Below are 14058 nucleotides of genomic sequence, written 5' to 3' on the forward strand. Positions count from 1 at the left end.
AGGGACAGTTGTGGGTAATGAGTAGTCAGGATAGATTAGGGTAGGTAAGATTTTTCCCTCTGTTTCATCATCTGTGATTTGCATTTAATAAATATTTGGTTACCCCTTAATAGTATGTGTTGAATGGTACTTGATCGTGGGTTTGGATTCAGTGTACATCAATTTGGTACTATAACATCTGTGTCCTATGCTACAAACAAATACCAACTGAGCTGTACGATTGGCAGCTAGCCCAGAGCTACCTTGCAAAGTGTTGACCCATTGTTGCAACCACCAATCACAGTTAATATGGATCCCAATGTGTTTCTGTTGATAAGCGTGTTTTCAAAGTCACTAACAGTGCTTCCAGACTTGATATTGGGGAAACAGTTTTAGGTCTGACTGCAGTGTGATGATCATGCACACGCTTATAAGATGAGTTCTCATTGGCAATCTTGTATTCTTGTCTTCAAGACCCTCATACATCATTTGTGACACAGTTCGGCATGATTACCTATTTGTATGTTAACTCAGACACCTTCATTTGTGCAGTTTTTTTAGTGTTTACTTAGATTAGTGTGGCATGTTTATTGTGTTATATTTTCATGTTTACAACATTTTGCGACCACTATTTGATGACTTAGTTATCCCCGAGGAAGCATTCTTCTGTCCAACACAGCATGGTGGTATATGGTTTCTCACTTCATCCGATTTGTCCCTCAGGAAGGGCAGAGTATGATGCAATCATGGGCACTGTGCAGAATTCTCTGACTACATATTATCAGGACAGTTGTATTGACAAGCTACATAATTTGACAGTAGGCACATTTCAGTTATCTACTTTATAGTTGATATGTCACATTAACCACAGACAGATTTGTTGTGTAAGTGCTATTTATTGAAACGTGCTGTAGTGCTATCTGTACATTGTCCATGATTGTGAGTCCATTATAGTGACATTTTAAATTGGGATCCAACACAAGGGGCTACGGAAATGCTTTTGACATGATGGGGTTGATGTTTCAGACAGTGCAGAGGGACAGGATTTGGCAATGAGTAGGAGAGAGACAATCACTGGGCTGGGTGCCACGATATACAGTGGTTTGCAGAACAGTGCTCGAGTAAAGTTGTTGCAAGACTGGCAAGTTACAATGCGCAGGACCTTGGTAAATGTGGGCCATGTGGCAGGGGCTAGTGCTTCCGGGTCATTTTCCTTGTGAATGTGATCTGTTCCATGTCTTCTTCTTCTGATGTGTGTGTTGCCTGCATTGTCCTTGTTGTTGTTGGTTGTGAAGGGGTAACACACACCTCAGTGTCAGAAGACGTGGCGTCAGACATCCCGGTCGCTGCTCCCTGTGAAGGTCTTAAGGGCAGTACTGCAGCAAGGAGGGTCTGCTGGTTCTTGAGAATAGCAGCCACATCACGATGGTAGGCAGCCTGGTCGGCCCTGAGGGAGTCATGATTGCATTTGTGCATGCAGTGGAAGGTTTGGGGTGCGAGGTGTTGTGGCAACTCCCTTACTGCAGTGGTGAATTCCTTGACAGTTTCTTGTAGTCCTTGCAGTATGGATGTTAGGGCTTGCATAGCTGCTGCCTGATCTGCAGATGACATCATGAACGAACGCACCCCCTCAAGGCTGGCTGCCATAGTTTGCATCCCCACTCGCACCTCCTTGGCCAGCTCCCGCTGTACTCCAACTACAGTTCTCTCAAAGCTGGTGCCACTGTCGTCAGAGTCCTCAGCTGTATTGGAGCTGGCAGGTCTTACAAGTGGGGTGGTGGGTGGATCCTCTGCGATGGCTGCTTGTTCTGTGCTCCTCCTTGTGACTGAAGGCGGGGTCTGGAGGGTTTCAAGGACCTTTTGGATAGTCTCCTGGGTAATGTTTATCGGCTCGTCATCCATGTCATCAGGGAAATCTGGGACAGGCATATCGGCAGGAGATCCATCTTCCTCTGCAAAGAAACAGGGTACAATTAGTGTGTCTGTGTTGTGGGAATTTTGATGTGACGTGCCTGCCTTTTGATGAATTCACTTTGTGATCTTGTTTTGTGTTAATTTCTCCAGCCCTTCAGATGGGCATTCTTCGAGGCCTATGCCCCACCTGTGTGTCACATGTATGTTATTGAGTTATCAGACTTGTCAGCCTCATCGCCTCTAGGTGTTGATTTATGCCAAATAGAGAATTGACACCTTTTTCTACTCGACCCTCCGTGTACATCCATTCTCATGGTGAGACCGTTTACTGGCTGTGGGTGTACTGATGGCCATTGTCGACAATTTGTTGCCATATGGCCTCTCTCCTACTGATTGGCAACTTTGATGTGACAAACAGTTGGTGCTGGTGTTCCGGCACCTCTTTAACCAGAATTTCCTGCTCCTCTACACTAAAGCGACACTTTCTTTTCTTCTTAAAAGTGTCCTGGTTCTTGTGTGGGTCCTCCTGGCTGGTTCCTGGTCTGTTGTCATCTTCCTGGGGTCTGTAGTGGCATCTGGGATCCATTTTGGCTCTCCTCTAATGAAATGGCTGTGTTCGCTGTTTTTTTTTTTACGCTATTGCGTCAAAAAAACATTTGCGCATATCCGGTTTGCGGTGTCGTAAATCGACCCACAGTCATTTCCGCTGCGTTAACGTCATTTTCCTTTACGACTTGACGCTGCAGTGTGCGTCAAAAATAATGACTCCCACCTTTTGTTTGAGCCGTCGTGTGTCAAAGTATAAATATGACGCCCGCACGGCGCACCAAAATGGCGTTAGCCGGCGGTAATATTTTTGACGTAAAAAGTATAAATATGGGCCAAGGTCTTTAAGAAGGTGCACCTGAACTGGTCAGCAAATATAAGGACTTGAATTGGCTGCCAGCGACCCTTCTGTTTAAAAGATTCCCCTGACCACCTGAAGAGATAGTTGGTTAGCACCATATTCATGACCCACAGCTAAAGATTTGTTGATGGAATATCCATGGACTTGTGCAAAAACGTGGAGATCAAGATATCAGGGAATACTGAAGCAACTTCAATTTTTATATTTTTCAGAACATCTGGGCCCAAACAACTGCCCCGTTGACAGGCTACACCAAATACCAAAAAACAGCAATTGAAGTCAGCAGCTATGGACATCCAATGGGTTAATTAACAATCTATATTTCAACATCTCCAAAAGCCATTATGGAGGAGATTTGTCTGAAGGAATTGTGGGTTCAAAGGTTGAAATTCAATAGTTGATATTGCACAGAGAATAATAATTTCTTGATAATAAATGTTTCTGTGAACTCCATGACAACAGAGAAAAGGGCCAAGTTAACAAGGCTAGTGAATATCTTACTAGATCTGAAAATAAAATACTCCAAGTCGACACCCTCTTTACAGGAGATTTCAACACAAACCTGTTTAGTGGCATCAAGGGCAGAAAAAGTGGATTCACTTTGTGACATCCTGGTGCAAAAGGTTCCAGTAAAAACCTGTTGGAATAAAGTAACAGATGCCTTTATATTGGATTGTGAAACCATGGACCTCAGGCTGCTAAATGGTCAGTTTGCAGCTCTACGCAAGCCTTCTGCTTGATGACCTAAAAGCATGGGCAGACAAAGGGAAGATCGTCCTCAGGAACCAGTGCAGCTTTAAAGATAACTGTGGCACCTCTACAAACTTATGACACTAGCCCTGATGCTTGACAGGTCAACCAGGAGTGGCTTTCGCTCTATTCTTGTTTTATTGATTTCAAAGCCACTTTTAACTGCATCTCCAGAGACTCGTTGTGGCACAAATTGCATGGCTTGGGCATTCCATTATATCTATTGAGAGACATTAGGCAGCTATACTCAAATACATGGGTGTGGGTGAAGTTGGGGGTTGGTTTGCCCATCTTACAGAAGATCCCTGTAGGCTGAAGCAAGGATGCATGCTAGCACCTCTACCTTTCAACTTGTACATCACTGATCTGTCTGAGTACTTAGATGAAGTCAACTGTCACCCCCCAACACTGGAAGGCTAACATATGACAAATTTGCTCTACACTGACAATCTTGAGCTGTTAAGCCACACCAAAATATACTGGCAAGAACAGCCATAAAGTAAATAACACCCAATCTAAGAGTGTCATCTTTGGAAAGAAAATCTCAGAATGGGAACGTGGCACCTAAATGGAGAGTGGCTTTTGCAGAGCACAGAGTATAAATATATAGGTATCCATCTTGACATCAAAAGTCACTTTCATAGCACACCAGAACTTACTGAAAACCAAAGGCAATAGCCTCTTATTTGGATTCATGACTCTATCTCATAAATTATGAAGTCTGATTCTAGAGCACCTACTTTCAGTGATCAAGGCCAAAGCAACACTATCACTAACTTACAAGAGGGAAATCACTCTGGGTAAGGAGGCTGTTCGACTTTTTCCCTTACACAGGGTCATCCCCAGTCTTGTTGCCTCCTTCCTCCTATTTTTTCTGACCTCTCACTGTTGGCTCTAGGACTCTGAGCACTTTATCACTCCTGACCAGTGCTAAAGTGCAGGTGCTCTCCCATCTAAAGTTGGTATGATTGGCTTATACCTAATTGGCATATTTAATTTACTTGTAAGTCCCTTGTACAGTGGTATCTCTATACCCAGGGCCGGTAAATTAAATACTACTAGTGGGCCTGCAGCGCTGCTTGCGCCACCCACTGAAGTAGACTTTCAAACCTGTCTCAGGCCTGCTAGCGCATCTAAATTTACTTGCCAGGCCCAGAACTCCCCTTTTACTACATGTAAGTCGCCCATAAGGAATGCCCTAGCTAGCCCTATGGGCAGGGTGCCATGTATGTAGAAGCCACAACATGTGCCAGGTTGTGTGGCCTGTCCTGGTAGTGACAAACAGCCTAACTTGGTGTCTCACTGCTGTGAGTGCTGCCTTCTCATAGGATTACAGTAGAAATGCCGTTCCTTATGTGTAAGGGGTATTGTCTGATTTATGAGGGGTAGTGCAGGCATGTTTGGTCTGGTTGTGATTGTGATAATAAATGCTGCTTACTGGTGTAGGTGTCCTTTTATTAGTATTACAGAAATGGCACTTCTAGAAAGTGTGCATTTCTCTGTGCTTATGACACTGGTGTTTTGCAGCTTGACTCCAATCCACATCTGGGTAGAGTGGCAGTTGGGGCTTTGTGCATACTTTTCATACAGCCTGTACACAGGGAGGGTGGAGGTGTCACATAGGTGCATCTACATACTGAATAGTCTTCCTGGGCTGAGAGAAGGGCGAGGCGGGGAACACCAACATTTGCAAATGCTGTGTCATGGCCTCACACAATAGGGTCGTTTACCCCCACTGATGTTTGGAGCCTGTGCTGAAGGAGCGCGGGGGGCACTCCCAGAACCAGTTGTAACTGGTTGGAACCTCTTCACCCCACCATTGTAAAACACTGTAAGGACTGAGTATAAGTACAGGGGAATTGTCCCTGCAATTTGGAGACTCTTGAAATCATCTTGGAACTGGACACAAAGGACTGGAAGGACTCACTAGGAACCGTCAGGGACTACTGCTGTTTTGCTGACCTGTGACCTGCTTGCTCACTGTAAAGGATTTGCCACATGCTTCCAGCCTCTGTGCTGGCCTGTTGCTGGGCCCCTCCCCTTGTGGGTCTTTTTCCTAGGACTCATGTCCCCCAGGGGCAGGGTGCTGTGGCCCCTGACCCCTGCAACGATCTTCAAACCAGAGGAGTGCTTCCACTAATATCTGTGAGTGGCGCTGTGGAGAGTGCTGCTGCTGTAATATTATTGGTGCTTTAAGAGCGCTCTTCCAGATTGTGGCATGAAAATTCACCGCCGTGACCCGGGCTTACTTTATTGTCCAAGCGCTTTTGAAAATCCGCCTGTAATCACTGCCGCAGCCCGGGGAGGCTGTTTCACCCAAGAGCGAGTGAAGCGTGCTTTGCAGTGCCCCCGTGGCACGAAGGAAACCTCTTTTCAGAAGACGGGAGCAAGTGTGCGTTATGGGAGCGTGGCCAGGGGTAGGTTCCCAGATGGAGTATGCAGAGCACACCAAATGTTTGCGCCCGTCTCCAGGCCTGTGGTTTCCCATGAAGCCTGTACCATATTGGGGACGGTTAAGCTCTTGAAGTAACAAGCCTGGGACATGCTTGACTATTGTAAGTGACTGGAGACATTGAGGCTGATAGTGTCAGACTATAGGTGTCTATGTGTTGTATAATAGGAGAAGTATTTATTTGATTGGTCCTGAAGAAGCGTCACTGGATGCGGACGGACCACCGAGACCCGAAACATGTTGACCTTTTATAAGGGATAGCCTGGCAGTTCCTTGCTTCCCAGCATTCTCTAAGTACAGTAGAGAATGGTTGATCATTATTTCATTCTCACTCCCTTTGATATTTTTAACCTTGGTCATTACCCACTTTGGATTAATAAATTTGTTGCCCTGAGGTCTGGGTCTTGAGCCAATTTTAATCTCCTTTTCAGTTTTCTCTACTTATTTTTTTCCCAGCATACCCTAGTGGTGTTGGCATTGCACCATCGAGAAAAGATCTCCGGCAAAGTGCCCCCCTTCGGGGGGTGCCCCTCAGACATTGCAATGCCAGTCTGACGAGGAGCATACCCGATGATGAAGCATCACATCCAGTTGGGTGTATGAGGGCTCTTGCTTCAAGGCATAGGACTTCACTTTGTCCCTTCTCTCTCTTCTATTTTGGAACAGTGTATATATTTTTTAGTCTCCTATTGGTGCCCCCGGGGTAAGGTCGGCTCCGTATAGCGCCCCCAGGGCACCAGAAGGCCCTGACTCGGGCCAGAAAATCTCACGAGAGGCAGGAAGGAACGGAGGACGCCTCTCCTTCACCTGCTGAGCCCAGGAGGGCTCTTTGTTAATCTGCGGGTGGGGCAGCAGGCCCCTTGTTGGCACCTCATGGGCCAGTACCAGTTTTGTGGTCCCCCCGACTCGGAGGGGGTGCGTGGCACCTCCTATGCTATATTGAGGACTTTGGCCCCTCCTCGTGAGGGCCAGTTGAGGCCTGGGTGCGGCCCCCAGTGATCGCAGGCCCTGGAGGGGCCCATCCATAGCACAGAGGAGGTACGTGCCACCACCTCTGCCTCAAAAGATACCAGAGGCCCCGTTTGGCGCAGAGAAGCGCTGGGGGCCCCATTTTACGTCTTCCAGGCACTGGAGGTGCCTTCATCATTAAACCAGGTACTCCCTAAAGGAACAATATATATATTCTAAGTTCCTCTTACAGACTCTGCTACGTTTTATATTGCCTACCTATTTTTGACATTTTTATATATGTATGCAAATGTTCCTATTATGGGCATAGCATACTAATATGTTTTTATGACTTGCCATATGGTTTATAATGTCCATACTATGGCCGTTTATGATATTCTTATGACAAGTGCTTTGGTGTAATGACATGTTTCCTGACTACTGTTTATGTTGTGGAATATTGAGAAACCTTTGTGTTACATGAGACTGCTGCTAGTTTCCAGAGTAACTAATGTGTAACGTTCTGACAACTGCCAAGGTAGCAGGATACTAACGATATGTGATGTTTGGTCTAATAATTGCGTTGTGTACAATACAGTATATTTTCATATAACTTGGTGTTGTGTTTCCTTTGTGGTGGGTATATTGCGTCACGTGTGTTGTGTGTGTTGTGCAAATGCTTTACACATTGCCTCTAGGATAAGCCTGACTGCTCGTGCCAAGCTACCAAGGGGGTGAGCATGGGTTATCTTGGACGTGTAGCTCCCGTGCCCTGACTAGAGTAGGTAGGCTCTGCCTGGCTCAGGTGCATACCCTAGCCAACCAGAAACCCCATTTCTAACAGAGGCCATCTTGTTAGACACGATAATTACTGGACTCTACAAAGTAGTTGTTAGAAATGGGGTCTCTAGTTGGCAGTCAGTTTGCACCCTGTCCAAGTAGGGACCCTCACTCTAGTCAGGGTACGAGAGATACTCAGCTCAGATAACCCTTGCTAACCCCCTTTGTAGCTTGGCACAATCAGTCAGGCTTATCACAGAGGCAATGTGTAAAGTATTTGTACAAACACACACAGTAACACAGTGAAAAACACCACAAAAGGACTCCACACCAGTTTAGAAAAATAGCCAATATTTATCTAAATCAAGTAAGACAAAAATCCAAGAGACACAAGCAAATATATGCATTTTTAAAGTAAAAAGAGTCTTAATCCATATAAATCAATTGATGTGTTGTTCTAACACAAAGTACCTGTATTCATCAAAAATAAAGCTGCGTGGGCGACCATGCATCAGAAAAGCAAGTGATACAATGATTCCCCACTCGTGATTGAGGCCGTGCGTTGATTCTTTCTCTACCGGGTAATCGATGCGTCAATCATTTCCACTCAGGGAAGGAATGCGTTGATTTCGGGGCAAGCAGACTCAGGTCTGTGCGGTGGGGTTGAAGATTTTGACACCCAGGGTCGATGTGTGGAAAATTCTGACACGCTGTGTGAAAGGTCTATGTCGAGAACAGGGCTGTGTCTATTCTCCAGCCGCAAGGCAGGTGCTTCGTAAAATTTTGAGCCGCAGGTCAGGCGCTGCGTCGACTTTTCTGATGTGCACATATCGGTGCCTGGATTTTCTCTCGCAGGTTACCAGCATCCACTTATAAGGGCCCAGGGACAGGATTTGGTACCACTTACCAAGTCCAGCCTCTCAGCAGAAGGGCCCAGGCACTGGCAGATGAAGTTTTTGAAGTCCCTGAGACTTCTTAACAGGAGGCACACTCAGTCCAAACCCTTGGAGAATCTTCACAAGCAGGATACACAGAAAGTCCAGTCTTTGACCTCATTAAGGCAGACGCAGCAGCTTCAGGCCAACCCAGCAAAGCACACACAGCAAAGGGGCAGTAGTCCTCCTTCAGCTCTTCTCCTTGGCAGAGGTTCCTCTTGATCCAGAATTGTTCTGAAAATCAGGGGTTTTGGGTCCACAACTTATATAGTAATTTCTACCTTTGAAGTAGGCAAAGTAGACCGCCCGTCATCAGAACACCGCCCACCGAATCACGTTCCATGATTCGGTGTGGCGTTGTTTTGGTGACGCGGAGCTGGCGGCGAAGCTATCCCCATGGATCCCATCCCCTCCCGGACGATCAACGGACAAGGTAAGTTGACAGGCCATTAGGGGAGGGGGATAGGGGGTGTTGTTTGTTGTGTGCGTGCATGGGGGTGTGAGTGTGAGTGTGTAGAGAAGGTGTGTGAGTGCGTGTATGCATGCAGGTGGTGTGTTGTGTGTATGAGAAATGTGTGCGGTTCGGTCTGTGTGCATGTCTGTTTGTATGTGTGCGGGTATGGGTTGTTGTAGTGTATGTGTGCATGTAGGGGTGTGTGTCTGTGCATGTTGGGGGTAGGTGTGGGTAAGGGTGTGTATTTGTGAATGTTGGGGGTAGGGGTGGGGAGGGGGGTCCTGCCACCGTTGGGGGGTGACAGGGGAGTGGGGTTGTGGGGGGAGGACTCGGGGTCAGGGAGACCCCTATCAGTGCCAGGGAAGGAATTCCCTGGCCCTTACACTGAGAGTGCCTACCGCCATGGATTTCATGGCAGTCCCAAGCCACCCGAAATCTATGGCGGTATGCAGGGTCCGGATACCGCCGGTGGTCTGGTGATGGCCGCTGGGCTGGAGACCGAAGTCTCTAGCCCAGCGGTCATCACCGCCCTGGCGGTCGGAGTGGAGAAGTGGCAGATGACCATGGCGGTAACCGCCATGGTCATAATTCCATTTTTTTTTTCCGCCGGCCTGTTGGCGGTGTTACCGCCACTTCTCCCCCATCTGCCAGGGTCATAATGAGGGCCAATATATTTTATGTTTTTCAGATTATTTGTGTGAAAGCAACATTTCGAGATTTTTCTACTTATGTTTTTACATTTATAAGGATATAAAGAGAGGGAAACAATATTTTTGTAAGTGACATTTTTTGCACAATATTTGTGTTTCACAATAAAGTTGGCTCCGATATTATTTAAATAATCCGTCAGTATTGCCACGCCCCTCTTTTCACATTGCTCTTTAGCTATAACTTGTCCCAGCCAAACAGGCTTTAGAAAGCACACATCCACTTGGTTTCTTTGGCCATTATGGCCTTGGCTTTCAGAGCAGCATTTGATTAGTATGATAGTGTCTGTCTTTTGTACAAGCGCTTATCTTTGATTAGGCTGGCACCAGCTTCCATCTTGGGGGTATTACTGTTCCGTTGCATATATCAATAGTGATGTTGCACACATATACACAAATTGATATCAATGGAAAGAGCAAAGTGAATCAAAGAAGGGGTGTGTTCTTGCCCCCCGTGCTCTTTGACCTTTACATCTCTTATCTTAGGGAATAGCATAGTTTTGCACTTTGCACTATGCACATGAAACCCACCTGTCTGGTATGACCACATATTTGGAACTGTAGTGCTTCCATGATGGTCTAAAGCTGTTTTGAGAGACAAACTCACTTGAATGAATTGTTCAATCACCAAGATAGTTAACTTTGGATCGGATGAATCTAGAGATTTCAGGTAGATTAGGTAATTAATGTTGGAGGTTGCCAAACGCTACATATTTCTTGGGATGGGATTTTATTATAAAATGAGCTCCAGCATAATACTCAAAATATGAGAAGAGACATAGCACCAGTAATGGTGTCACTTTCAGTTGTGTAAAGAAAGACAGTAAATACTATGGTGCTGTGGACCCCTACTTCCCCTTAAATCAATGTTCACTCTAAATGTTATGCTAGTGATCCATAAACCCCCCTGTCACTCATGCTACACCACTCCTCACATAATTGTGATTGCTGTGAGGCATTTCTGTGTCACCGTTGTAATGTTATTATGTTGATTTGTATAGCGCACTAGTCATGCAAGAGGGTATCCAGGTGCTTGGGCAGTTGTGTAGGTGTGTTGGTGTGTTGTCCCCAAGGTGTTTATATGAAAAGCCAGGTCTTCAGCTTCTTGCAGAACTCAAGACGTGAAGAGGAGGCTCTGATGTGTTGAGGAAGGTTGTCCGTGTCTTGGGTGCAATGTAGCAGAATGAGCGACCTCAGGTTTTGCTTTTGAACATTACACATGCAGCTATCAAAAAATTCAATGTTGTACTCTATCTTGCAGATTGCCTCTTGACCCCACCCCTCAACCCCATGTTATCCTCCTTAGGATACATGACAATGATTATGTTTACCAGCACCCAGTCTGTCATCATCTCAGTTCAGAAGTATGCATGTCATTCATTGCAGGTAGAAGTTGCCTCTCAAGCCAAAGTTGTAACAAACTCACATATTGTAAGAAATACATGGGCACTAAGCAACAATGCAATTAAATTACTTTTTCAAATATGCTGAAATGCTCTTATTGGAAATATGCTTGCGGTTTCTCCTGCTGCTGTGCAGAGTCGACGTGGCTCATCAGTTTGTACTGGACTGATCCTAATTGGGCAAGATCAAGACTGATTGCCATATGCTTTATCCTGGGCGATAGAAACACAGTGAGGAAAATGATACTGAATGGAATGATATTCAGAGAAATGTTCAGAGGTTGTAAACATTCAAGCAGATCATGTATCACTTTTTTGTCAGTGGGATGCCCTAAGTGCAATGTAGTGTCCTGACGTGGGTCCCATAACTCGCTGTGCTATAGAACTGAGGATGCACAACTTATGAGGCCCAATTAAGCAAACCCTGTCTGGCTTGTATTCCCATTCAGAGTAAACACGATCTAGCAGTCGCTTGCACTGTCTCTAAATGGGCGAGGTCCCTGTATACGGTGTCACAGTGAGCAAAACCTTGAGTATTTGCTACAAGGGCCTGTGAAGTTGCATTTTCCATATAACTTTTGTGAGTATCTTTTTTGTCACCTATGCACTTTGCTTAAAGGTTCCACAAGGTACTGGCAGGATTTCGGTTCTATTTGCCGGCATTTTACCATGAGCAAACACCAACACACTGTTAGTGCAAGTGTTGGCCCAAGGGTGATTGACAGTTTTTTTTCTTCCTGGTGGTGATCCCCCAATCCTCAAGCCCCTCCTACAGTCCTCACCCTGCCCACGAGCATTTCATCATCTCCAACTGCAACACTGTCTAATTGGGCAGTACAAGCTGCTAAATGTATATTGGCAAAATAAACATGGCATACTTTTTGGTTTGATCTCAAAATGTTTCTTGGTGATACACATTCTACTCGAGCCAGCCTCCCGAGTGAAAATATGCGAAGTTCCAATGTACGACATTTCAGGATATTTTGCAAATTTTTATGTTGTAAAATTTGGAAATTGCACATATTTTGACAGCGTCTTCAACATTTCGTACAGAGCTAGTTATTAGTGCCTGGCATTAAGTCATGCATTCCATCCACTACCTTTTATATTGCTCTCAGAAAATGCCCTCGTTGTCATCCCTGGGAACCTGATCCCAAAGGTCTTTTTATTTTCTATTTTAACAGATTAATTCCTACTGAGTGAAGTGTCCCTAAAGTCTGATGAGCTTAATCGAGGTACCAGTTGGCGTTTTCACATGGGCGAGACGATTTATAAGGAAGCTGCAGATTTCACATGAGGGTAGAAACCTTTCGAGATGATCTATATCCTTGCTTAAAAGCAACTAGCAGACTCTTATATGAATATTGGAATCACCAGTTAATTTTCTCTTTGTTCCTCGGAGGCAATTACGACCTCGATGACAGTTTGCCAGATGTGATACTTTTGCTCTCCTTAATGCATTGTATTGTTGCTTATGCAGCGCTTTTCCCTCTCAAGCTACTTCAAACTGCTTTACTTGAGTGGGTTCTGGTTGTGGCTCTCTCAGGACACATGGTGATTCGTGGTTGCCCGACTGTCAGATCTATGGTTACCCCAAATGTGCACCTTATTCAGCAACCAGATGAGCTGCCTTTTTTTGTTCTGTGTCACATACCTCAGGTAAGGTGGATTTTTCTGTCTTAAACTGGTTTGGGTCTCTCTGGTTCATCTTCATCGGACGCATTTTGTTACCTGTGGTTGTAGAATCCTTTCTTTTTGCATGTTGTTGAGGGGCCCGACGTACCTCTCTTCTGATATTGATTTAAAAAAAAAAACATCCAGCTACTTAAAGTACTTGGTTTGTGAAAAGGGACAGGTGTGTGACTTCTCCAAAGAAGGTGATGGGAGCATTTGCCCGAATCTTTCATTAATCGGTTTTATCTCTCATTGCACGGTTCACACATCATACATCACATGTCAGTGTAAATTCTTATTTTTCATTCGACTGAATTACCAGACAAATCAGCTGGAAAAATCAGTACAACTAAATCAAACTTGAACACGTTTCGATATACACGAAGAAGAACGTGCAGATGTATTTTTGTTGAATTCTTGTTACTTCGACGGCACTGGGACAGCCCCAAATATCCTAACTAACGTCATATAACCCATGTGATGCTGGGCCTGTGTCATCCCTCCCGACCAGCCAAGGTGAATATTCTGTTGTCTGTCTAGTTTTAGACTCACAACATAATGTATTCCCAACCTGCAGAAAGGCCTCATACGATTTCGATATTCGTTTTCAAGTAACACAACTGTGAACAAGCAACAGGTCATGTGTAGGATATTGATCAACAGCTATAGGCCAGATTATCTATGAGTTCACTGCTTTGTTAAGAGCCGCAGTGCATCATTGCTGTGTGCATCTAGTGCAGATCAAGACAGTGTTCCTGTTAATTTTAAAATATTGTCCACAGTGCAGGCTAAGTCTTACATATGGTAAGAGGAAGGCTCCATTGAAAGATGAACTGGCAATTTCAAAATGAGAGTTCATCTGGCACTGCAGGCGGCTGACTGCTCTGATTTTCTGGAGGGCGTTGGGACCCCCTACAGGCAAGTGCAGGGTTTAAGGGCACCAAAAGGCAGGGGTATGAGTTGAAGGGTTCTCGGAAACTCCCTGAAGCCCTTCCCCATTGGAGTCACTGTGAGTCAGTGAACATCCCACAGGCCTGTTTTCAATACAACCATGTCTGTATTATGGTATAGACCGGGCCACTTGAATTATGAGGCAGGGGAGGACAAATGTATGCAGCAAGGTTGACTAAGTTATGCGTCAAGAAAAAGACAATT

This window comes from Pleurodeles waltl, chromosome 6, assembly GCF_031143425.1.
Source record: "Pleurodeles waltl isolate 20211129_DDA chromosome 6, aPleWal1.hap1.20221129, whole genome shotgun sequence".
In the NCBI taxonomy this organism is placed as follows: domain Eukaryota; kingdom Metazoa; phylum Chordata; class Amphibia; order Caudata; family Salamandridae; genus Pleurodeles; species Pleurodeles waltl.